Source organism: Apis cerana, linkage group LG1 (genome assembly GCF_029169275.1).
Source record: "Apis cerana isolate GH-2021 linkage group LG1, AcerK_1.0, whole genome shotgun sequence".
Lineage (NCBI taxonomy): Eukaryota > Metazoa > Arthropoda > Insecta > Hymenoptera > Apidae > Apis > Apis cerana.
In genome coordinates, this window is record NC_083852.1 from 4,799,139 (window position 1) to 4,824,153 (window position 25,015).

The window sequence follows — 25,015 nt, forward strand, 5'->3', positions numbered from 1 at the left end:
TTTTAATTTGATTCAACTAAAAATAAATATTTTATAATTAAATAATATATATATTACAAATATAAACAATTGAAAATTTTTAAATTTAAATGACTATATAGATATATATTATGCCAATAGATACATATATTATGATATTTTTTATAATAATTATATTGTGTAAAAATTCTTATCACAAAAATCTAAGAATTGATAATGTATTCATGTATTTCTCTTCAATTCAATTCAAGAACCAATTATTAATTTAATTAATTCAAGAACTTGATTGTCACAAATTCATTATATTTAATAATAGGATAATGATAAAAAAGATTTCTTTTCTTCTCCTTTTTGATTTCGCATTAAGATTATTCCTTATAAGAGTAACTCGTATCTAATCTCTGATTATAAATAAAAATTACAAGTATATTTGTACTTATTTTTATTTTTATAAGAATAAGCGGTCAATAAATAAGAGAAATCTAAAATTAATATCAAACAAGTGAACTGATTAAGATAATTAATCAAAAAAAAAGATCTACATATTCTCTCGAAACGATTATTGATAGAGTTTGAAGGTATCGAATAGAAGAACAATTCGATTATCGCATGAGTTATCGTTTAAGTAAATATCTCGATGTATATTAGATGAATTGAATCGAAGATCTGAATTGGTCAAGGTTTTTGGACAGAGTTCACATGGACATCAAGTAATAATTTTCGCTGCGCATTGTGAAAGGTGTACTGTTGTTTTGTTTGCAATGTACTGTCTAACCGGATGGTTGCGTAACAATTGCTAATCTTTTCATATCTTATACGCTTTTCCGATACTTCTACTTATGTTTCGATCTCTCATAGAAACATTGTTCGATATCAATAACGATTATTCTTTTAATTAAATGATCAGCATTTTGGTAAAATAGATAAATTATTTGATATAAATTTTTTATTTTTTTGAAAAATTTAAATATTTCCAATTAATAAATTATATTTAATCATATTTAATAAAATATATTTTAAAAAAGATTTATTTATCGATATATTTCGATATTTTGATGTCAAATTAAAAATAATTGATTTTGGTTTATTATGCAATTTTATATGAAAATTATATTAAAATTAGTTGAACTAATTGGAATCATTAATTTTATTAATTTCAAGTGACTTATCATTATCCCAATTTTTTATTCATTTTACGTTTTTAGATGCTGCTACCTGTGAAAGATAAAATCTTTATATAGAATAAGGATCGATTACAGAATATCAATCGTCAGATATTCTACAACATTGGAATTGATGGTATTTTAGTTACAAATCGAAATCAATATTTTTATAATAATTGAAGAAAAAAATGATAAAGAAGAAAAGTTGATGAATCATCAAATTAGACATTGGAAAATTATAAAATTTCTGTTTCTTACAATCTTATGAAATTATTATGAAATTTTTTGTGAAATCATTATTTTTGATTTTGTAAGATTTTCAAAAATTTTTAGATTGAAAAAAGAAGCATAACGGTAATAACAAAAAATGATTACTTTGTATCGATTCTTAAATAGATACTTTGTAAAAAATATTTGTCACAGACGAGTATTATCATATATGATGAAATAATTTTTCATAAGCATCTAAAATAGAATTTTTTTAATTTAATTGAGGCATTGATAGATGTATATATGTTCAACAAATTTTTAAATAAAAAATAGAGAACAAAAATACTTACAATAATATATATATATAAGTATTTATATTTATAAAATATAAATGAAAAAATGAAATATCTAAACATTTGTGTTTATAATAGAAATTAAAAATGTATGAAAAAGAACGATTTTTTTATAAATTTTTTAATATATCAGAATTGTTCTTATTAAACTCATTAAATAAATTTCATATACTGTTAATACATATAAGTTTTTAATTTGATTTATATTAATTATTTTCTTTTAAATATCTTTAAACAATACGTTATTAAAAATTAATAAAATTAAAATACTTTTTTAATTTTCTATAATCCATTATAATTAACGTCACACGGTATATTACATAAAAGTTACTTTTAGGAACAGCTAGTAGAAGATACACATGACACAAACCACGCGTACAGAATGTTGGTCTCGGTGCGTGGATAATCAAAGAGCGCAGAAACAATATCAAGATCAATTACGTAAAAGGAACAGAAAGAAGAAGAGGCTACAAGATTTCTTTTTATTTCATATGTATAAATACCGTTAGCTGTGTATCGTGAATGACCCACACTTTCACTTTCGTAATTAACGCAGGTATACCCGCACCTCATGTTTACCCACCAACCGGCTGGAAACAATATGCGGATTTCCCTATGGAATCAGTCCCGTTCACGGACAAATAATTACTATTTTCGCGTGCAGTTTCAACGAATGGACGACGACAACCTTTAACTATCGTCTTGGTGACTTCTTCATCGTGGACGTCAAGTCGTGATATCCGCACGCGTGCACCGTGCTGTTGTTCCGGTGTGCAGCTGGTGTAATCGCGGTTTCAAATCCTCATCCGATGTCTGGCATAACATATAATAACAGCTATGATACAAGTACGTTCTACAGACGATTTCACTTTTAGCCAAGAAGCTGCATCCTCGTCTCACCTCTAACGAGACAGAGTTGACTGTCGAGCACGCGCTCTACGCGAGCCTTCTTTTCCTCTCTTTCCTTTTCCCAATGTTGTATCTCACATTCGAAGACATTACGATAATAATACCGCTTTACACGCTGGACCACCATGTTTTACCGTCGAATGTAACGTATCCTTTAAGAATACTTGTGTATATGCGAATACACACACTAATGTAAATCTACATAATGTGACTGGCGTCGAGTTACATGCTCTCGGCCACGATATATAGGTTCACCGAGTTAAAACAGAAATTAGGAGCGAACCGTGTCCCCTTTCTCTTGCCAAGCCAAGCGTGGTATAAAATACTTTCCCTCTCGCGAGTTGAGTCAACGGCAAAGCGAAAGAGCGAGCAGGAAGGAAAAGGCAGGGGCAGCCAGGCAGCTGTGGCTCGCGAACGGAAAACCGGAAAACGATCGCTTCTAATCAAGAGCCTCGAGCGTTTCCCTTCTACTTTGTTCTTTGTCTCTCGCTTTGACATGTCGCCTCTTTTTCTTTTCCTTTATTTATTCTCTCTTCTTAATAACTTTTCGTTTACAGATCAGTGGAAACTAGCTAGTTTTCTAGTTCTGGGTCGCGGAATAGGCGGTACACATTCGTCTACACAAGAGTGAATCTTAGTCTAGAGATTCGGATAAGTCACGCGAAGCGTAGACACGCTTCCGCCGGCCAAGTGGACTGCAATCTTATTCCTGCAATCGTTTCCTTTTGGAGAACAAGAGGTAATCTAGTCTGGCCAATTCTCATGCGGGAGAATCTGCTTGGAAATGTAACGTGGGAATGAAAAATGATTCGGTAATTCAACGAATTCTATAAATATTTAAAGCTTGAAAACAATTACATTTTTATTTTTATTTTTAAGAGGAAAATATTTGGGAAACACAAGTCAATATTGAGGATTATTGTTTTGCAAATACGAGAAAATATTGAGGATTATTGTTGTATAAATACTGCCAATCCATCGATTAAAAACTCATATTATTATAATAATATATTCATGAATCACCTTCGCCAACAAGATCAATTTATTCTACGAATTTTTAAACATTATTCAATTTTCAAAAATGCAGCTTTCAAATCAGCGATCGAATGCTAATTTATCTAGAAATTTTTACACGCGACGGCGTTAGCGTTTTGAATGGATCACCGAAAAGAAAATTCGTGGACGAATCTTCGTTCTCGTAACGGTCTGCCAATCAGTTTGTAAATTTGCGTAACACCATGAATATTAAAACCGACAAACATTCGTTCTTGCGAAGAAACATCTTCAATCATGAATCGTAAATCACCGTTGGAACTCAAAGTAGATATAAATGTTCACTATCATCGACGATCTTACATATATTTAAGTACTTTCTCCATATATATACGTACAATTTTTTTCTTTTTTTTTAATTAATCCAACATAATCAACAGAAAATTAATCAACAAAAAAAAAATTTATCCAACGAATTATAGGTTAGGAAGAGGAAATAAACTTGCAAGTTGCAAAGCAACCCAGGACAGAGGCGTCAAGCTGATGGAGCATGATCGTTAAGAGTACCGCCGATCTCCATCAATATCATCGATATCATCGAAAGGGGTATGCTCAGGTACGGAGAAGGACAGCCCCTCTCGACGACTTTCCCGATTTTGAAAAGAGGCAGGTCGGCCAGTGACGTACCGAATCGAGGCGAGGAGAGCAACCTTCTCCTCTGGTCTCGACACATTCGTGCACACACCGAATAACCGTGCGCTAACAATCACAATCGCCACCAGTGGCGAGTAGTCCCCAGTCCCTGGGTCGTTTCCCCACCTTCCACTTTTGCTACCAACGTCGTCGGGTATCGTCTACCGCAGTTAGACCGAGTCCGCTCGCGCATTCGCATTAATTTCCAATCCGCGGTGTGCGCGCTCTCTCTGGCCGGCCTTTCCTCTCCGTTTCGATCGTCGGTCCTCGAGACGGTCTTTCGAGAAGCGGGATCTCTCGGGTCTTGGCGATTTCCGACCACGCGACCGTTATCCGTTACCCGTATTCTAACGGGGCGAATTAACGAAAAACGGTGTCGTCGACGGAAAGAGATGCCCGTGGATTCGAGCACCGCGAAAAAATCCCGTACAAAAGGAGAAGGAAACGTCTGACAACTCCCAATTCTTCCGAAATTTTTTTCATCGACTATTCTTTTTCGTTCTATTTTTTTTCAATTCAATTCTAGTAGTAAAAGATCTTCCTCTTGTGAAAGGAAGAGTCGAAGGAGAACAAGGAAGAACAGATTGGTCGTGTCAAAGGATATCTTTATATCGCGTAAGGACACTATTCGCGGAGATCGAGAATATATCGGTGGTATTGGATCGACAGCGAAAGTGCACGTCTTCCGTACGTGCATGGGGTACAGTGCACTTGTGCCAGATACCAACCACGAGACCACTACTTTCCGCGGGAAAAAACGCTGAAAAACCGAAGAAAAAGAATCATGTGATTTGTCGAGTTATAATATTATAATATTATTTTTTTCACTTAACTTGATGTTTTATTTTAACGAGAGTGTGTGCGTATATGTTAGATGGATAACTGTTTGGTAGATAGAGATACGAACAAATTCGATCTTTCCGTCCTCGTCTACAGAAATCGATTTCGTGTTTCCAGTTTCAGGATACCGGTCGATGAAAACGGTTAATAAAAAACTTGAAAGATAAACGCTTTATTGCCTTATAGAATTCGCGGGATTTATTTTAGTATCAGGAAGAGGCTGTTTCATAGTCGCCGCTAAATATTATTCGGAATGACGATAAAATGAGACAGGTTTTGGTCTTGTTACAGTGAATTTATCTTATTTTAGGTTTTTCTATAGGTTTTCTTACGGATTATACATGAATAATTATAATAGTATAATATTAAATTAAGTTGTTATCATTAATTTTATTATTCGAATTTTATTATTTTAAGATATGTAAAAAATTTAATTGTTTGGTAATTTTTTAATTTTTTTTTTTTAATGATATTCACTGATTTAATTTAATGCTAACCTCAACACTTGTTACGAACTATGAAAATATGAAAACTATTTATTGTAGTTTACAAAAACACAAAGAATTGAAAATATATTATTTTTAATAATACGAATTATATAAACAAAATACTTATTTTTCATAAAATTATCGAATAAAAAAGCTATTGATAATCCATTTAACGAACAATTCACATTTCTATATAACATAATAAAATATTTAAATATTATAAATTAACAAATTCACTGACACTGTCCTGTTTGAATATTAATGCGAATAACTGTAAAACAAAAAATCTCAACTCTCTCATACCACGACTTAATACCAATAAGCCTCGATCGATTTTCACTTTATAACCTCTTTCATTTCAATCGTCCGCGTTTTGTTTACCGACGAGTCCTCGAACGCTCGTAAAATCGACAGCTACCTGTGCGGCATAACGAGCTATAAGAGAGCAGTCAGCTGCGAATCTTCGCGCATGACGCATGTTTCTTTCGGTTTTTCAGTATATGACTTTTATTTTTGTTTCATGTCCATGCATACATAATCGAATAGACAAATTTTTAAGACAAAAAATGATTGAATTTGAACGAAAAAATGCATTTTTGTTTAAGCTTTCATTATTTTTTAAAAATTAATCTGTTTTTCCATTTTCATTCGTGAATATAAATAAATACGAAGAGAGAGGAAACGAACGTCGAAGGAGCCAGCAGTGTGTTGATGTGCAGTGATCACGAAATTGGTGCGCAAACAGAATCACTCTGAAAATAAAGTCCTTTGAGGAAGCGGATCGAAACAAGGTTTAAATATAAAATTTGATCTTAACGGTATCAATACGTGAGTTGAATCGGTGAAACGCTTCGTCCTTTTCTCATCGTGATGACACTCAGGATCTCGACAATGGAAACATGAAGAGTCTAAAAGATCGTGCATTCGATCGACGCAGTTCGAATCCTGTCGACCATAAATGACGTAAGTCTTGAATGAATTTTTTTTTTTGATTTTTCGACAGAATATTTTGACAGATTAGTACATACAGAATATTGTGGACATTCATGGATTTTCATATTTATTTTATGTTTGTTTAATTCTGATACAAATAGAAAAAGTTTATGAAATTTAAGAAAGAATAAAAGAATGAAAGAATGAAAAAATGAAAGAATAATATAAGATAAACTCGGATTTTATTTAATTAAAATATTTTTGAATGTTTCTGAATGTTATAATTACATATAATTAAATTACATATTAATTTATTTTAATTTAAGATTCAAAATTAATCTTAATAATGTTTATTGTCGATTAAATCATATAGTATTTTAATATCTATGATTATACAGATTTTTCTATTAAAATTTAACTTTTTTCTCAAATTAAACATTTTTCTATTATCTTTTTTTCAAATATTATTACTATTACTATATTGAATGAATGAATTTTGAACTTATTCAATATTGTTTTTTTCAACAGATCATTAAAAAATCTCTAATAATAATTATTCTGTCAAGGTAAAAAATATGATGTATAATAATATAATAATATAATACAAACGAGAACAATTTAATTAATTTTTTTCTGATCTTGCGCACGTAAATTTCTAGCTCATGGTGAAGATTATATATCAAATCATGATAATATTTGTGCATATTCAGAATGAAATAAGACATACCATAATGAAGCATCAGTAAAAAAAATCTGTTAGAATTTTTGAACAAACACAAAGTTTGATTCATTACATATAATATTATAATTATAATATATAATTATAATTAATATAATATATAATTATAATATATAATTATAATATTATAATATTAATAATTATAATTTTAATCCGAATGTTTTATTTCATTTTTATTTCGTAAACAAAACGAACTACGTATGCTACGAACTATTAAAATAAAACTATTGAACTGAAATACACACAAGTGTAAGAATTAAATTTTAGTACATTTTTTCAATTTTCATTAAAAGACTTACGAGTAACAAAATCTTTTATTGGAGCAAACTGTCGGTAGAATCAAAACTCTGTAATAAAAGTTTGATATAATTTACTATGGCATTTACAACTTCTTTTATGTTCAGTTTTCAATTATTGACTCATTCTAGTGGACTATTATTCTTTTCAGTTCATTATTAGTTCCTTTAGTTTCTTTATATTTTATTTAGTTTAATTTATCTATTTTTTTTCTACATTATAAATATAATTATAATTACATTATGTATATAAACATTCAATTTATTTTTGAAATTTATGAAATACATTCAAACTATTAATTTGTTCAGGATCATATTGCATTAAGGAAGTTTTTGAATTTTCAATTCAACGAACAAATAATTCGTATAATTCAATAAAGAAAACAAAAAAGAATAATAACTTAATATCAATGATAAATGTCTTCATAAATATTAAATGTTTATTCATTTATGAATTTTATTCAAACCTTAAATAAGTAACGAATGAATTTTTGTTTCAATTGCAATTCTAATTGTTAAGCTAATCGTTATAGCGAAACTGATATATGATTATATAATATTTCTAATATAATATTTATAACATATGTTATTTCTCATTTATATATTTATATCAGTAATTATAAAAATAGTTTTAAAATTGAGATTTGAAAAGATTTTATTATCTATATTTGTGTCGTATCGTATAATTGCGAAAACTTTTTTGAAAAATAAAAAATTAAAATATATATATGTAAACACAAAAATTGAATAACTTAACCTATTATCTAATGCTGTAATTAATACTATGATTTCTTATACAAGCATAGAATTTCTATTGCGCATGCGTAATCTAGTTATCTTTAGAATAGTTCGAAATGTTACGCTTTTCGTTTCGGTCTTTTTTTTTTTAAATTTTTACAAAAAAGTAAATAAAAAAAATAAATAAAAATAATTTAGTTGTTTTGTTTCACTTATTGTTTAAAGAAATAATACATGAGATAGATGTAAAGAAAAAATATGTAATGAGAAAGTGAGGGTGATGATGGTTTTAGGTTAAGTATGAAATAATAATGTAAATATATAAATAAATATAAGAAAAGTGAAATCACAATTTTTCCTGATTTGGATGATGTTATTGTTGAGATTCTAAATTTAATAAATTTTTTCGTACAAATATGCTGACTTTTAATTTATATTTGATTCGGTTTTTAACAATACAATTTCGTGCTACTTTTTTTTCAATGAAGTTCTACATTCGCGGCCCGGTTTCTTTTCATTTCTTTTTCTTAATTGTACACTTCATTTTCAACGAATTAAATATGCTAGAAATTCAGTCATTGTTTTTGATATTGACGAGAATGTTTACCATGATTTAAATGAAATATTACGTTTTTTAAAAACGCAATTTGTGCACGTCTTGACTTTATATCGTGAACACGAAATTAAAAATGCGATTAAATCTTTTTTTTTATTACTTTTCGTTTTTTTTATTTAGAATAAATAAATATCAATTCTTTCAAAATCAATACTATTTTCTTTATTATAAAATAGTTTTATCAAAATTTCTTGAGAAATAACTCAGTAGTTTTATTAAAAAATTTAATTTTAAATTTTAAATTTAATTTTCATTGCTTACGTTACGTTAACATTAGAATTTAGATTTCATTTTAACAAAGAATCAGGTATTTAAAAATTTTATTTAAAATATAATATTTTTTATTTAAAATGCAAAATATGAAATTTCATTTCTATTATTTAAGGAAATAGCGAAATTCAAATTCATCTTTTTTAAAAGATCAAGATTCTGATCTAAAATACAAATATAATTGCTTTTTTAAGATAAAAGGAATAATATATTGTCAAGAGTAATGCATTTGCCCTTGTCCACATCATTAGCATATATATATATTTTAATATAATGCGGGTCTAACTCCAGTTTATACCAAATAATTCTTCCTTATTAGAAAATCGTAATGATTACGGTCATCAAATACAACTTGCATGTAACTTAAAACTCGATTCTAAGAACACGATTCATTTTTGCTGAAACTGTCTTATGTTAGATATATAATAAAATGATATTCTCAGGTAAAACGATATTAAATTTTGCAACATTTACATAGGAAAATTTATGCAAGTATTCCAATTAAATATTAATTTATTTTTTCAAAAAATATTATTAACGAAATTATTAATATTAATTATATATATTAATATTAATTCTTCATTTTAAAGAGTTAACATTAATTCAAAAGTTATATATAATTCAAAATAATATCTTAAAAATACATATCTTATTTATTTTCGAAATAGTTATTAGTTTGATAAAATAAAGAGGTTAATGGTTTCCTTTTTATTGCTGATACGTTTTTTTTTTTTTACGTTACATGGAAAAACGATTTAAAATTATACTTGATAACACGATTCAGAACTATTTCTCATAATATAAGTCGCTAATTGAAAGTGAAAATTATTAACGTCAAATTAAAAAAACGATGAAGGACATTCAAATTAAAAAATTTTTTTTTAAAACATTTTTCTACAGAAATTACATTACTTACGAATAAATAATACCATTAGAAAGAATACAAATTCAAAAAATAAAAAGTTAATTTTTTTATAATACTATTATTCAAATAAAATACATTCTTTATCTTTTTAACTTTACTCTAACCTCTCAAAATTTTATTATTATATTAAAAGAAGTAAGAATTCCATAAAAACAAGCAAAAGAAAACAAAATCTAACCTAAACAATTCAAAAAAATTTATTTAATTACAATCCATGATTTATTAGCCACCAACAAAATAACGAGAAATTATAGTAAAAAATATTTTCTGCTCTAATGATAGTTCATATGTTCTTGCTTTAATTGCTAAATGTCGACTTCGTGCATAAACCGCTGGTCCATTGACAGCCAACCACTTTCATTTCTCTATTCTCCGGCACAATCCTCATGCCAGTTACACTTTCCTTCGTGGTCGGTGAAACAGCTAGCGTGGATAGATCGAAACTCTCGTTTTCAATATCTCCGGCTGCCTCGTATGCACGCACCGTAACGGGCAAATCGTGTCTGCGCGATTGTATAACGTGGACATGCGCGAACTTATATGGTTCACCATGCTTTTGCATCTATTCGTAGAGGGCACTAAAGTAGCTCTAATTAAACGATCGTATCTATTTTGTAAAAAGATAACTTTTGTGCGTTTTTAACATTATAGTTTTAAACAATATATTGAGTTTTGAACAATTGTGTTATCACCTAAGTGAAAATAATATGTATATAATGGTATATATGGTATATAGAGAAATTGATTGTAAATAGTGCATGCGTATCGAATGCATATTTATTATAATTTTTACGATACAAGATGGCGAAAAATAGTTTCGTTTATTCTTTCATAGATATAATGTAGAAAACGAAACTAAAAAGTACTCAGTGTCAGTTTAAAAAAATTTAAATGATTTTATTAGTTTAAAAATAAATATTTTTTTAAAAAAATAGAAAAAATGAAAAATAAAAAGTGAAAAAAATAGATTTATTTAATAAAGAAATGAAATTATTTAATTTATTTAATTTAGTTTTGGGAAATGAAAATTAAAAATGGAAAACAAGAAAGATAGATTTAATTAAGTTATTTGATTTAGATATTTGATTTAAATTTAAAAAATAAATGAAATTATTTTCTATCTATATTTTTCTTTCAGACGCGAAATTTAGAGGATTTAACGTAGATAAAAAATGAGAGAAAAAAGGATATAGATTTAGATTTTATTTTTTGGTGAAGATTAAAGAAATTTTTTTACATAAAAAATAGGAGACATGGTTTTCGATTTTAAATTAAATTTAATCAAATTTAAATTTTTGTTTCTTATAGAAAAATAAATATAACATTTAAAATCTTTGTTATATTATTAATTTAAAATTATATTATTAGTATAAAATTCTTAAAATATAACAAATTTTAAAAATTTCGACAAATAAAAAATAAAAAAAAACAAAAATCAAGCTGTCGTTTTATTATGATTATTTTAAATTTTCATTTGATTCTTAATAAAAAAATTAAAAAATTGAAGAAACGTGATAGATAAAAAATGGAAGAAATAATGAATGATGAATAAATAACGGCAGTTTTAGTTGTTGGTTGCATGTCAGCTTATTAAGAACAAAGATATAAGAACATGATTAATTAATATGAAAGCAGACATTGAATGAACATAATATAATAAACATAATTGAAATTAATAATTGTTATTATTAATAGATCAATTTATATGAATGTCTGTACAAAAATAAAACATTTATATATATTACTTCGTTTCATATCAAATCCGAAAATTCGTATGTATTTTTTGTTAATATATTGTAGAAAAAAAAATAATTCTATCTTTGTTTTTGATAACAATTTTTATATATTAAATTTATTAAAATCATGTATTATTTCAAATATTTTTAAAATATCTTTTATTTCTTTTAAAATATTTAAATTACTTACAAATGTATTTTTTGTATACCAAAATTATTTTCAATTTTAGGTATGAAAAGATTATAATTGAGTTAGTCTCAAATTTTCAAATCTTCTATGACATAAAGAAGAGATGTCTTCAAAGAATGTAAGAATTCTAATTAAGCCAACTCTACGTCAGAACTCTGAAGAAGTTATATGACAGAACTCGTACTCTTAACCACTTAAGACAAATTAGTATAATCAACGGTTCTGAAAGGTGTCTTCCTCTACTGTGAACATAGTGAAAGAACACTTAAAGAACGTATAGAATATATATACATACATATATTAAAATATTTTAAAAAATCGAAATAAACGAAATAGATTCAACGGTAATGTAAAATTTTTTTAATTTTTAATTTAATTTAGAATAAACGAAATTTAAAATGTACATATATGTAAGTAATAATATTATATTAAAATTTTTTCAGAATTTTTCAAGATTTGGAACATTGAAAAAAATTGGAATGGACACTTAATCTAAATATAAGATTATGTTTACAATAATTGTATTACATATTCACAAAGAAGTTGACTTCCGCTTCTTTACTCAAACGTTCGATTTAATTTCCTCACGGCTTTCACGTGTGGGCAAAACTGTTACTAATTGTGCGGAAATATTCACAGTTGGTTTCCTTCCGTCTGCCGTTCGTTTAGTTTCCTTGATCACGATCCACGGTTATGGAATTTTATTAATAAAATTTTCAATTCGTTTTTTCAATTCGTGGCAAAGTTGTTCCGATCGTAGGGGCGCTTTCACGCTTGGAGAAAACTAACCTTTCGATAAGTATTCACCATGAATAGTTTCATGTGCAAAGTAGGCCGTTGCTCGATCGTTTTCTCGTGATTTAAAGCATTGTCGAATTTTTAAATCGTTATAGAATTATATTCGATTTGATTAGAGTATAATATTCTTCTCGAAAAAATTTAATTTTGAATATTAGATTGATTTTTAAGAGATTTATCAAATATTTTAATTATAATTAGGAATAATAATTAAAAACTTTTTATTGGAATTGTCTATACTTTTAAAAACATTAAGTCAAAAAAGTTTTTTTCGTGAATCTTAAATTATATAAATTTTTTTCCCTCAATTGGTGAAAATCCATGTCAAATCATTCTATCAAAGAAAGTATTTTCATTGTATCGATATTGAGTTGAAGTTCTATCAAATGGAAAGTAAAACTGTGAAATTATATTTGCCTCGAACAGACAGTTCATTTATATAACAGATCGTACGTCTATTAACTTACGCTTATTATTAAATAGAATCACCTTTTCGTGACTTGAAATGCCATTAAACCTTCTACTCTCATCTCTGATATTTTCAACAAAAAAACTTTGTATTTCGAGTTTGTTTCTCATTTACGTAATATATCATATCTTAAGTTACATTTATTGTTATACTCGATCATTTTCACATGCTTCGAACCATTACTAATTTTTTTATCTTTTTTTCCAATCTGAATATTATTTCCATTTGAAAGTATCAAAGCTTTTCCTTCAAAGAAACTATTTTATTAATTTTACTCATACAATTTTTTGTTAAATTTTTATATCTAGGTTTTTTATATCTTGAAGCATTCTGTAATATTTCAATTAGGATTGGAATCAGGATACTTTACTTTTACAAAACAATCAAAAGCTTTTAAAGAATGATTTCAAAATGCTCTATATTAAGTTTCATTCATGATGTTGACTGTGTTGAAATTTAGATTATCTTAAAGCAATTTTCACGATCTCTGTTATGAATATTTAAAATTATTTAGTTATACATGGAATGCGTTCTCAAAGACGTTCGAAATTCCAATAACTCGTTTAGTAAAGCTCGAATCATCTATTCTTGAGTAGATTACACAATTCGGTTATGCTTCAAAGAGCATTTTGTCCAGTAACTTTCTTTTGTCCTTTGGATTTATGCATAACAATGAATAAGGATTGGTTTACTTATCAGAGAACAGAAATTATATGAATCTAATGATATAGTTGATATTTAATATTCACAAAAATATACAATTGAAACCATAATTATAAAGTTTTAGACATTTAGGAATTCACAAAGATTGATAACATTCCAAGATGAGAAAAGTTGCTATAATTAAAGATTTGAAAACTTTGGATATTAGAATCAAAAAAATTTCTAAGAATTCTATAAAAATCTAAGAAATAGAGAAATAGAAAATGATAAAGAGCATTTCAATCAAGATTTCAGTACATCATGATACATCACAGAAAATTAGATACTCCAAGAATGTATTTAATTTTAAGAATCTTTAAATTATTGCATATTGTTTCAAATTTGTGATCCTTCAAGATTTTAAATTTATGAGATCAAATATTTTTTAAGATTCACAAATGTTTGATTTCTAAATTTCTTAAAATTTAAAAACTTTTGATTCTAAATAAGGAGATTCATGATTCAAAAACAATGACTAAATTTAGAGATCAAAAAAATTCCTTAAAGTTCAACAATTTTTGATCTCAATTTGATCTAAGATTTTTTATTTTTAATTTTTATAAATCATTATTTACAATTGAAATTTGTTTTAATCCGATATTGAAATCATTTGATCATTTCCAAAATAATTCGATATTCGACCATTATTTTCATCTAATTAATATAATCGGTAACTAAATCGTACAACTAGTAACACTTTTCGAATCCACGATTCATTTATATAACCCGGGGCAACTGGTTTATTAAGTTAGCACGCGTCGTTATACTCGTTCGTCAGATTACAATCGCTCCATCTCGTTCTTAGGCCACACAAAAAAGAGAAACTACGAAAGCCGCGGAAGCGAATTATTACTTGGTAAGCGAACGGGTCACGGTTACAGTATTACAGTCGGCCATTCTCCAAACAGACAGTCTGGTTTCGATTGTTATTCCTCAACAAGTCGAATGAAACTATTCCTCAACGTCGAATTGTTCGAATAATTTCTTAGAGAAATTTCCATTTAAGAATTTATTTGAATGGTGGATAACTTTGAATAACTTTGATAACTTATACTATCTATGAAAATCGAAAATCGATGGAAATTGAAAATTATTTGCAGTTAGTTCATGGTGTAACTTTGACTGGTCCAAATCAGCTGTTTAAATGATTACAAAAGTGAATCGCCAATTTTTCGCTAGTCGAAAGTCCTTTCTCGTGAGCTATAATTGCGACGACTCTCGCCATGTTTAATCGACAGTACATGGAGAGAGGAGAAGCGTACGGTTACTTGAAAGTATTTGAAATGTCACGGGCGACGACCTGGCATTAAAACGATTTTCGTATCATCTTGCTCCATGGAATCGGAAAATTTGATATACGTTTTAGATTCAGTCAGATTCAGATTATGTATACTATCTGTCAAAAGTTTTTTTTTTGTTTTTTATAGAAATTTTTGTTATCATTTCAAATTAAATTTAGATAAAGAATTCGCTTATTTTAAAAAAGTTTTATAAGAATTTTAATCTAACTTTTTTTTTATTAATGATATTTTATTTCTTTTTCATACTAAATCCTCTGCTAAGTTTTTTTTTTAAATCGAATAGATATTAATTAATTTGATAGATTTTTTTATTAAGAAATTTTCTGAATTCTAACCTAATTTTTTTAAAATCATTTTTTAAAATCATATAAGAAATTAATTTTTTATTGGTAATGCTTATATTATACTATATCATATATATTATAATATATACATATATATAATATGTAATATATGATATTTTTTTTATTTTTATGACTAATATAATTTTAAAATATAATTAAATTCATAGAGATTGACTTCATGTGCATTCAGTTGCATATCAGATATATATTGAAAAACACATTATATATTCACATTACATTATTACATTCATACATTTATCTTTTTTCAAATTAATTTAATTTTGTTTTTAATTGGGACTTTTTACTTACTTCAAATTCAAAAATTTAATATAATAAATTAGATTATATGATAATATTAAAACATTAAGATGATCTACTTTACAACTTTTACAATTTTAAAAAACTTGTATTATGTCAATATGTTAACAAATTTCATTAATTTTATCAATTAACAATGAAAATAGAAAGTAGAGTTCAATTGAACTTCACTGTGTCAGGGTCACAAGATGACACGTACAAGTTGTAAGACATTCGATATAACGGTTTCATAGTGTGCTGTGATTAAAAATACAACGAATCGACAGTTTACGAGTTACATAGGTCCCGCTGGCTAGTTGTGATCGATAGAAAAGAAAAAAGTTTACTTTCAATCGCACGCAACATTGAGCTCTCCCTCACGTGGAGTTCCACGTGAACGTAGGTGGCCTCTCGATAGAATGCTGCACTCTCTGAAACGACTCGAATAACAATTAGGATGTCTAAAAGGGAAAAATAAAATGCATTCTTATTTACATTGAGATATTTTTTCAAAATTTTCAATATTATTGATAATAATAATATGATAAGGAAAAGATTTTTTAAAAAGACAGTATTAAAAAATTGTTTTCATTATTTGTTATAAATATATAATAAAAATTTAAATAATAATCAAATTTTTCACGTAATTGGTTTAGAATCTTTCAATGTAATTTTTCCATACAATATCTAATTCATGTACATGAAAATGTCAATTATTATAATGTATTAAAATTATATTAATAATATTAAATTAATAATATTATTATAAATTAATAATATTATTATAATAATATTTAATAATAAAATTATTAATTATATTAATCTATTAAAATTATAAATATATTAAAATTCACATTAATATAGAAATAAAAATAGATCAAATGGCAAGATAAAAATTACAATCACAAACTAGAACAGACTAAGAGAATTAGACATGTTCTAAAATTGTTAATGATATCAGGATACCTTGTTTCCTAAGAATAAATCATAATTCATATTGTCAATACAAGATCACTTAAAATTATATCTAATCTGACGTTTAGATCATTCACAATTATATATACTTCTATCTACAACTCTCTCGATACTCCGTCAGCAATTTTAAAATATAGTTATTAAATGAAACTAACGTTTGTGACTAATCGCTTCTATTATAGAGGATCGGTTTAAATTACAATAACATAACGGGGTCTTTTATCTCTAGTAAGATATTCATTTTGGTTATAGTTAGGAAATAGTTAGAAACATTAAACTTTTTAATTTTTTTTTAAATATGAATTATCATAAATGAATTTTTTGAAGTTTCGTTTTCGTTTTTATCATTTTTATTTTTTTATTCTTATTTCTTAAATTTTTAAAATTTTAGTGTTTTAAAAAAAAATTTCTTGTATCCATTATTAATTATTTAAGTAATTATAATAATTTTGTTATATTACAAAATCAATAAGATTTCAGATTTTGGATAAAAACAATAGGATTTCAGAGAGACGATATTAGAGTTCTTAACCTAAAAATTTTATAAATTTATCTGATTTCTTTTTAGTATCGTTAAATATCTTGATTCAGGCCATTCAATCTTCCTAGAAATAACAAAAAATATCTATCAAAAATTAGAAATCACCAGATTACTTGAAGAAATAATTTTTTTAAAACGTGTCGTAAGATCTTACTATCTTATGCAATGATCAATGGAGTCACCGAGATCTCTTTCTCTGTTTATCGGTGTTACGAATTTCTTTTCGAGGAAACGACTGATCACCGCAATCAACCGCAACTGCTATATTTTTTTATGCGAATGCAATTCCTATTAACGAATGACTTAGTTCGGTGACCTGTAATAGGTCTATGGTTGATTAGCGAACACCCATCAACGTATAGGTTAGGTTTTTCCCAATGTAGACATATACTAAGTAAGCACACTTACGCAATATTTTCTCGATCTCCTCTGACTGCATTTTCGTACTATCTACCCATCAAGAGCTCCCAATAGAGGTCCAACGAAACCGCTTCAACCAGCCATGAGCTATCTTTATTAGGCTGTTAACCAAATAGACGTGGCTGTCTCGGCTCCTGTCGAAGGAAATGCTTGGTTCGAGTTTAGTTTCACGTTTATATTACTGCTACTTTTGTCAAGGCTTCGAAGACTAATTGGAAATAGCTTGTCAAGGATTCCATGTTTAATAGAAGATCGTTTAATGGATTAGATAAAGGTTTTTTGTATTGGCATAATAAAATGATAGATACTATTCTGTTTATAGATATTGAGACATCTCTTAGTTATACATAAAATATGACAATAAGTCAATTGTGGTAAAAATTAATTGATCATTTAAATGATTTGAATATAATGTTAAATGAAGATGTTTATTTTTAATTTTTGGGCCTTGATGAAAAGTAAACCAACAAAATCTAACCTCAAACATTTAACCTAAAACCTCAACCTACTTATCACTTGCATTGCCATAAGAATACCAACGACCACAAATGTCCGAGATCAAATAACTATGATTATATCTACGATTATCATCGATCTCCAAGAATAAAAAAGATGGTCGAGGACAATTCCACTGAAAGAACGATCACGATTAACAATGAAGTGTCGATAGATCGAACGCATAAAAACGATCTTAAATATTGCCAGAGGGCGCGCGATGACGTTATGTCTTCGATGACAACGAACGTCGAGGACGAAGGAGACAGAAAGAAGTAAAGTACATCGCGGAGTTGTACTCGAGTCAGTCTGTGTAAAGCTGTAACGCGCTGATACGGTGAAAGCTGATATTTTGTAACACTCCTGCCATTCCGTTCCGTTCCATTCCATTCCATGGTATTGCCCGGTGCAGCCGTTCGCTTGCTCGCTCGTTCGCCTCTCGAACGGCCCGATCGTCTCGCGTAATCGAATGCGAGAACCCAGTGCCGGCAGCACAATGGTAGGCGCACCCAGAATACATTTTTCTCTTTATTCGCATCTACGTTCCGCGAGATCCTCGTTTCTTGATAGATATATTAAATTAGATTGATATTCTCGATTTAGATTAAAGATAGGTTAAGAAACCAATTATATGTTATGATTATTTTCTAAAATATTTTGATTTTTCTAGAAATTTTCTTTAAGATATTAAGAAAAATATAATTTCATTTAAAAAAATTTAATTGAGTTTTACAAATTTTCTATATATTCATCTACGAAGAAATTAATAACATCAGAATGTAACCTCTTTAAAATTATTCAACTTTTATCTGAAACATTTTTTACTACGAAAAAAAAATAATGATGTAGATCAAAATGGTAATACCAGGTAAGATATTCTGTATGATTCGTTTGTTCTCCAATGTGTTTTCACTTTAACGTTTTCATCATACTTTTATGAGTTTTGTAGATTTACGATGTTTTGTAATACGAGCGCATATATTGTGTGTCGTTGTTCTTCGAAGTAACGTTTGGATTTTGATTTCTTTGGGGTTTGTTTTCACGAAGAGCGTTTCGAATGTATTATTTACTACTTTAGCTTCTATGGTTTTGTAAGATTCAATGTGAAAGGCACTCTATACGATAATTATTCCTTAGGATGGCGTCTTAGAAGCTACTTTGTAGCTTCTGTAATTCTGTTTTGTGTGAAAGGTAATTCTGCGTATTATGTGATGATCGTTTTCAAAGATGTCTTCAAAGGTACTTATTTTGATGTTTTTATAAACTTGGCTGATTCTATATTAAAAAGAATGCTATTACGTAATTTTTTATTATATATTACTATTTGCAAGCCAGTAGAACTTCAAGTTTTATAATAATAATTTTCAACCAATGTGTCACGACATCACAGGAATATACCAACTATAAATTATTTACTAAACATAAAAAGATTTATTAATATTTGTTAGTATTTATAAATGATGTTGAAAAATGTGATTCATAGATAAGATCAATTTATCAATTAAAAATTGTTATTGGTTACAAAATCTTATTATTCTTATCAATATTGGTTAGATTAAAATGTTCTTTGTTTAATATTATAAGTATTTTTATATTTTAAGATATTTTTAAAATATTTTTTCACAAAAAATTTTTATTATTCTAAATTAATCAAGATATTTAGAAACATAAAAATAATACTTAACTGGATATTTGACTTCCTTATTATTTATTCATAAAATTTTATTATCATTCATCTTTTTCCCATTTTGTAAATAGGAAACATCTTTAATAAGTATCGTTTAATAATAGAAAATTTTATATAATAATAGTAACAACTTAATACGATTCTATGTGATTTTATGTGAAAGGCAACGTCGCGTATTACGCGATGAATGTCCTCCAGGGTGGTCACTTCTGTCATTCTGTGTGATTCCGTGTGAATCGTACACGGAATACGGGAACTTGTTTTCACGGCCACGATAAATCTAACCTCGAAATCGTGTCGAGTTATTTAGGACGAGAGACACATCTTTAATTTTGTATAAGATAATTCTTGAATAAGGTAGCATTTGAATTTCTTTTTTTAAATTACGTTGATTTTACTGAAGATTTGATTGATATAAATCTGTTCGATAAAAGAGAAACTTTAATTAATATATAAACTAAATCATTCATATAAAAGGAGCACGTTTTCCTTTTGTTAATTATAATTTTTATTCACTTTATGACTTTTAATTAAATTAATAATTTTATTTATTTTAATTTTCAATAAAAAAATATTTTATAATTTTTTTTTTAATTTGTATATTTTGTAGAATATATCAAAAATTCGAAACTTCAATTAATTAAATGCTTGATAAAATTTTGTATACATAAATATACGTAATTTACTTAAATAAAGTTCTGCTATAAATATTTCTAAAGAGATCGGAACGGATTATATATATTGGAATTCGAAAATTAATTTAAATAGAAATAACGTTTCGTTCAAAATGAATGTTTAATTTTTGATTCCATTCGAAAAAAAAAAGAAGAAATAAAAAAAATAACAATATTTTAAAAATGTTAATTTTCATTTGAATTTTGTCCGTTACTGTAATATTTAGAAGATAATTAAAATGTTAAATTAAATTTTAAATATTTTTTCAATTATATACACTAATAACTAAAAGTTTGGAATCACTAATGTATTTCCTAGAATTCAAAAATTTAAGAAAAGTTAAGTTAGGATATTATAGCGCAAAAAATATTTTCTCTTCAATATAAATGGAAGATAAAGAATCTTTAAGAATATCATCGATTCCAGATAAAGAAATTTTATAAATAAATCTGAGAATGAAGTTTTGCGATTCTTTGACCAAATGGGATCTTGATCAGTCCAGTTAGTAACGCATATAGAGAATTTTGATAAACTTGGTTAATTTGCATTGACGAACCATTTATTGTTCGTTCAAATATTATTTGACGTTCTTCAATGTTTAGTTACGTTGATATCGTTGATGTAAATTATGTTCCAAAGTACAGTTTATATGTTTCAATGATAGGAAAAACTTGTAGCAATTTATACTGAAGTAAATTCATTGTAAAGAACTGGTTTTAGCATGTTTTATAAGAAAGACAAAAAAAATTTTTTGTTATTTATATAAAATCAATAAGACCTTCTTTTTTTGAAATATTTATTTTTTATTAAATAAAAATCTTAAATAAAAATGATTACATAATATATATTATTAACTAAAACTAATATTCTCATAGTATTTTTAAAATAATTTATATTTAGAATAAAAAATATTTTAAAAACAAGTAATTATGATTCTTTTTTTAATATAAAAGAAAATAGAAGAAAGTCAGAAGAGTTTATTTTTAATTTTTTATTTTTTACAAGTTTTACATCTAATGATTAAAAGCCAATTAAATAATTGAAATAATTCTATAAATAATAATAAATTTTTCTAAATTCTTTTTTTCTATTTTCATTTCAAATAAAATATTTAAGATGACATAATACATGAAATATGATCAAGCTCATACGTCCACGTTTTCAATACGACACCCCTGCAAAACAATGTCTCAATTGACGTTATATTATTCCTCGTAGCGTAACGTCATTTGTGTCCCTGTTCAATTATCGTGCCCATCTAGAGTGAAAACAACTTTGAACATTTTCCACGTGCAATTTACACGAGAAACAATTTAGCATTCGAAAGTCGAATGCAGATCGATCAGTTCAATAGTCATACATGTTTTAAATATTCAGTATCGGAAAATGTGCGTAACCTTGACACGAGGAAGCTTGAAGAATCGCTTAAAAATGCATTTTGTATGCTGTTTGCGTATATATCTGCTTCGAATGATTGTTTAGTTTGATCTTTTCGATCTAGACAAAAAAAATTAACTTATTTAAGAAATTGATAATCGATTCAAATTTCATTGTTCATAAAATTTTCCAGAAATTATTTATTTATTTTTTTTTACTCTTTATTCCTAGTTTAATTTTATTTTAAATTCTATTAAAATATTTTTTTAAAAAAATTTATAAACTATCTATTCTAGTTTACTTATCTTTTTTAATGAGCGAAACGATACTCATTATTCCAATATGGCCGAATAATATAGCTAAAATTTATTAACTCTTAGAATTCAAAGTTTAGAATCTATTATAATTCATTAGAATATTTTAACATTCATAGCTTATTAGGATTACTAATCTCATATACAAAATTCAAAAATGTGTTATAAATTTTTTTACGAAATATATACTCCAAATACTATTAAATAATTCTATTTCTCGTCTGTCAAATATCATATTTCAATCAATTTCTAAAAGATTTATAATCATAACATAAGAAAATTCAGCCATATTGGAATAACAAGCATTGTTTCGTCCATTACTCAGTATTCAAGCTTCGCTGATTTATTTATTTTAGTTACATTATGGTTACATAATACGGTCATTGCTCGTGTCAAGGAATGCCAGGATCTTTCGATTTCTTCCATTAATTGCATGAAAACTGTATAATCTGCCCACGATGGGCAAGACTCTTTCCTTGATATCATTACATAAACTCTTTCTTTTATCTTTTTTTCGATCCCAACTGTAAAAATCGATTCATTCGTACGAATCGAATCGCGCAATTCGATCGACAAAACCTTGGACGCGTTTACAGCGCCACCACTTATATTCGAGAGAGCGTATCCTCGAGAGTGAAAGATTATTTCGAACTATAGTGTGAAAAACTCATTAATTTAACCAAGCGGAAATTACTTCAGAAATTTGACACAAAGCTGGTGGATGGCTATCCGGTGAACCGAATCAATAAAGAAAATAATTTGGTCTTTTCCACGTTGCTTAATATATGAAGTTAACTTTCTGATGGACGATTTATATGGTATTCGAACCTAACTTTTTTAATTGCAATACAGATAATTGATGGATATCATATGATCGAGTACAATTTCCGGAATGATCAACGTAAATGCTTGTACAATGTACTTAATGCATGTTTCAGGATCGTGGGAATCAATTCTTGAGATTAATCCTGAGTGAAATATATATGTTGATTTAATCGTTGAGCTTGTTTGAATTCGATGAAAATGGGATTCGATTTTCGAATTTAAATGTCGAATTCGGGATTTAAATGTCAAGTGATTAGTGGATCAGTTAAGATATTTAGATTGATTTCGAGGAATATTTTTTGGTTTAATGCTTTTAGTTATATATTGTTTATTTTATATTTATGTGTATATATAAGTATATATAGATTATCTATATATTTAAAATTTTTTTTGAACTTTCATAAATGTGCTGTTATCTATTGACAATTAGTATAATTTATTTCTTAATTTAGACTTACATTATAAGGAATATAGGATTTTTGTTAATTTTTTATAATATATTCTTGGGCATAATTTTAGATGCAAATGAAGATTTACTTTTGAATATCTTGAATATTATTTTTATTGTTCTTAGATAAACTTTTTTTAATATTTAGATTAAAAATTGATTGGATAACTAAACATATTAATATAACTATATAATTGTGATTTCTTTTAAAATTTTTAAAAACTAAAACATTGAAGAGAGGTTAAGTTGTAAAATAGAATTAAATGTCAATTAAATTACATTTTAATGAACAGGTATAATTTATTTCTTGATTTAGGTTTATTATTCAAGTTTGAATAAAGATTTTAAACTTTTTAAATGAGTTCTTTAATATGGATGAGTTGAAGAATTTGATTTTTTCATGAAATATGAAAATCTAATATAATATAAAGAATAAATTCAAACATATGAAAATAATATTATTTTTATATTCACATTGTTTTTTGATAAACAATTTAAAAATAATCAAAAAGAAAAAAATAATTCCCAAAATATATTAATAGAAATTCATTAGAAATAAATAATTATTAAATACAATTTTTTTCTACACAATTTGAATAAATTTGGTTTTTCTTATAATGCACATTTATTGATTATTAATGATTATTATTGATTATTATAAATTATAAAAGATTCATCTATGTTTCATCTATCTGTAAATATTTAATAATAGAATTAATTCATGAATGCAGTCCATGTCATAATTTGTTAGAAGTGTTTGGTTAAATGATTTGTCACCATTATATAGATGCCAACTAATAGATGCCAATTAGCAGGATGCAAATTATTTCGACGAAAATACGCAACACGATATTCATTTATTCATGATGCACTATCCACAGAATATTTTTTGAAATTCTAAGTTTTGTTTCACACAGCATCCAAGGTATTTTATCCATTATCAACTTTTACATTTTAAATACCAGCATTATTAAAATAAATTTGATATAAAATATTAGAAGTTTTAAAGATAAATAATTATTTTTATAATATAATTACTGTGAATAATTATTTTTGATATTTATATTTATATATAATTTATTTAATATAATTATTAGTAAATATTTTAATAAGAATATTTTTTTTATAAAAATATGATTTTAACAATTTTCAACAATATTTTCATCAATTTAAAAGGATTTTTATGAAAAAAAATAAAACAATATATACTTTCAGGTTATAATATTATAACGGCTGAATTGCGGCTTATACTTGGTAGCTCTTACAGCTATTACTT

General features: G+C 26.6%; 1 protein-coding gene and 2 long non-coding RNA genes across 13 annotated transcripts in view; 2 read left to right on the top strand and 1 right to left on the bottom strand.

Moving 5' to 3' along the window:
* Positions 1 to 334: 334 nt before the first annotated feature.
* Positions 335 to 2,172, top strand: LOC133666632 (uncharacterized). The gene is made up of 3 exons (XR_009831031.1): positions 335 to 718; positions 1,185 to 1,278; positions 2,043 to 2,172. It is a non-coding gene; the product is annotated as an uncharacterized LOC133666632 (long non-coding RNA).
* Positions 2,173 to 4,409: 2,237 nt separating this feature from the next.
* The window catches only part of LOC107994824 (A disintegrin and metalloproteinase with thrombospondin motifs like), a 65,081-nt gene continuing 44,475 nt past the window's right edge, over positions 4,410 to 25,015 (top strand). The window contains exons 1-2 of one of the 10 annotated variants that reach the window (XM_062078812.1): positions 4,410 to 4,915; positions 6,301 to 6,591. The gene's annotated coding sequence lies outside the window, so the exon portion shown is untranslated. Of the gene's footprint in view, positions 5,087 to 6,233; positions 6,592 to 25,015 lie in introns of all 10 variants that reach the window. The other 9 variants (XM_062078894.1, XM_062078882.1, XM_062078878.1 and 6 more) reach the window with 9 other exon arrangements.
* On the bottom strand, positions 14,556 to 18,890 carry LOC107994828 (uncharacterized). Of its 2 annotated transcripts, none has more exons than XR_001765406.3 (4): positions 18,428 to 18,890; positions 17,907 to 18,052; positions 17,653 to 17,814; positions 14,556 to 17,562 (listed from the first exon to the last, which is right to left on the bottom strand). It is a non-coding gene; the product is annotated as an uncharacterized LOC107994828 (long non-coding RNA). The 2 variants fall into 2 exon arrangements; XR_001765407.3 differs by having other exon boundaries at positions 18,397 to 18,890.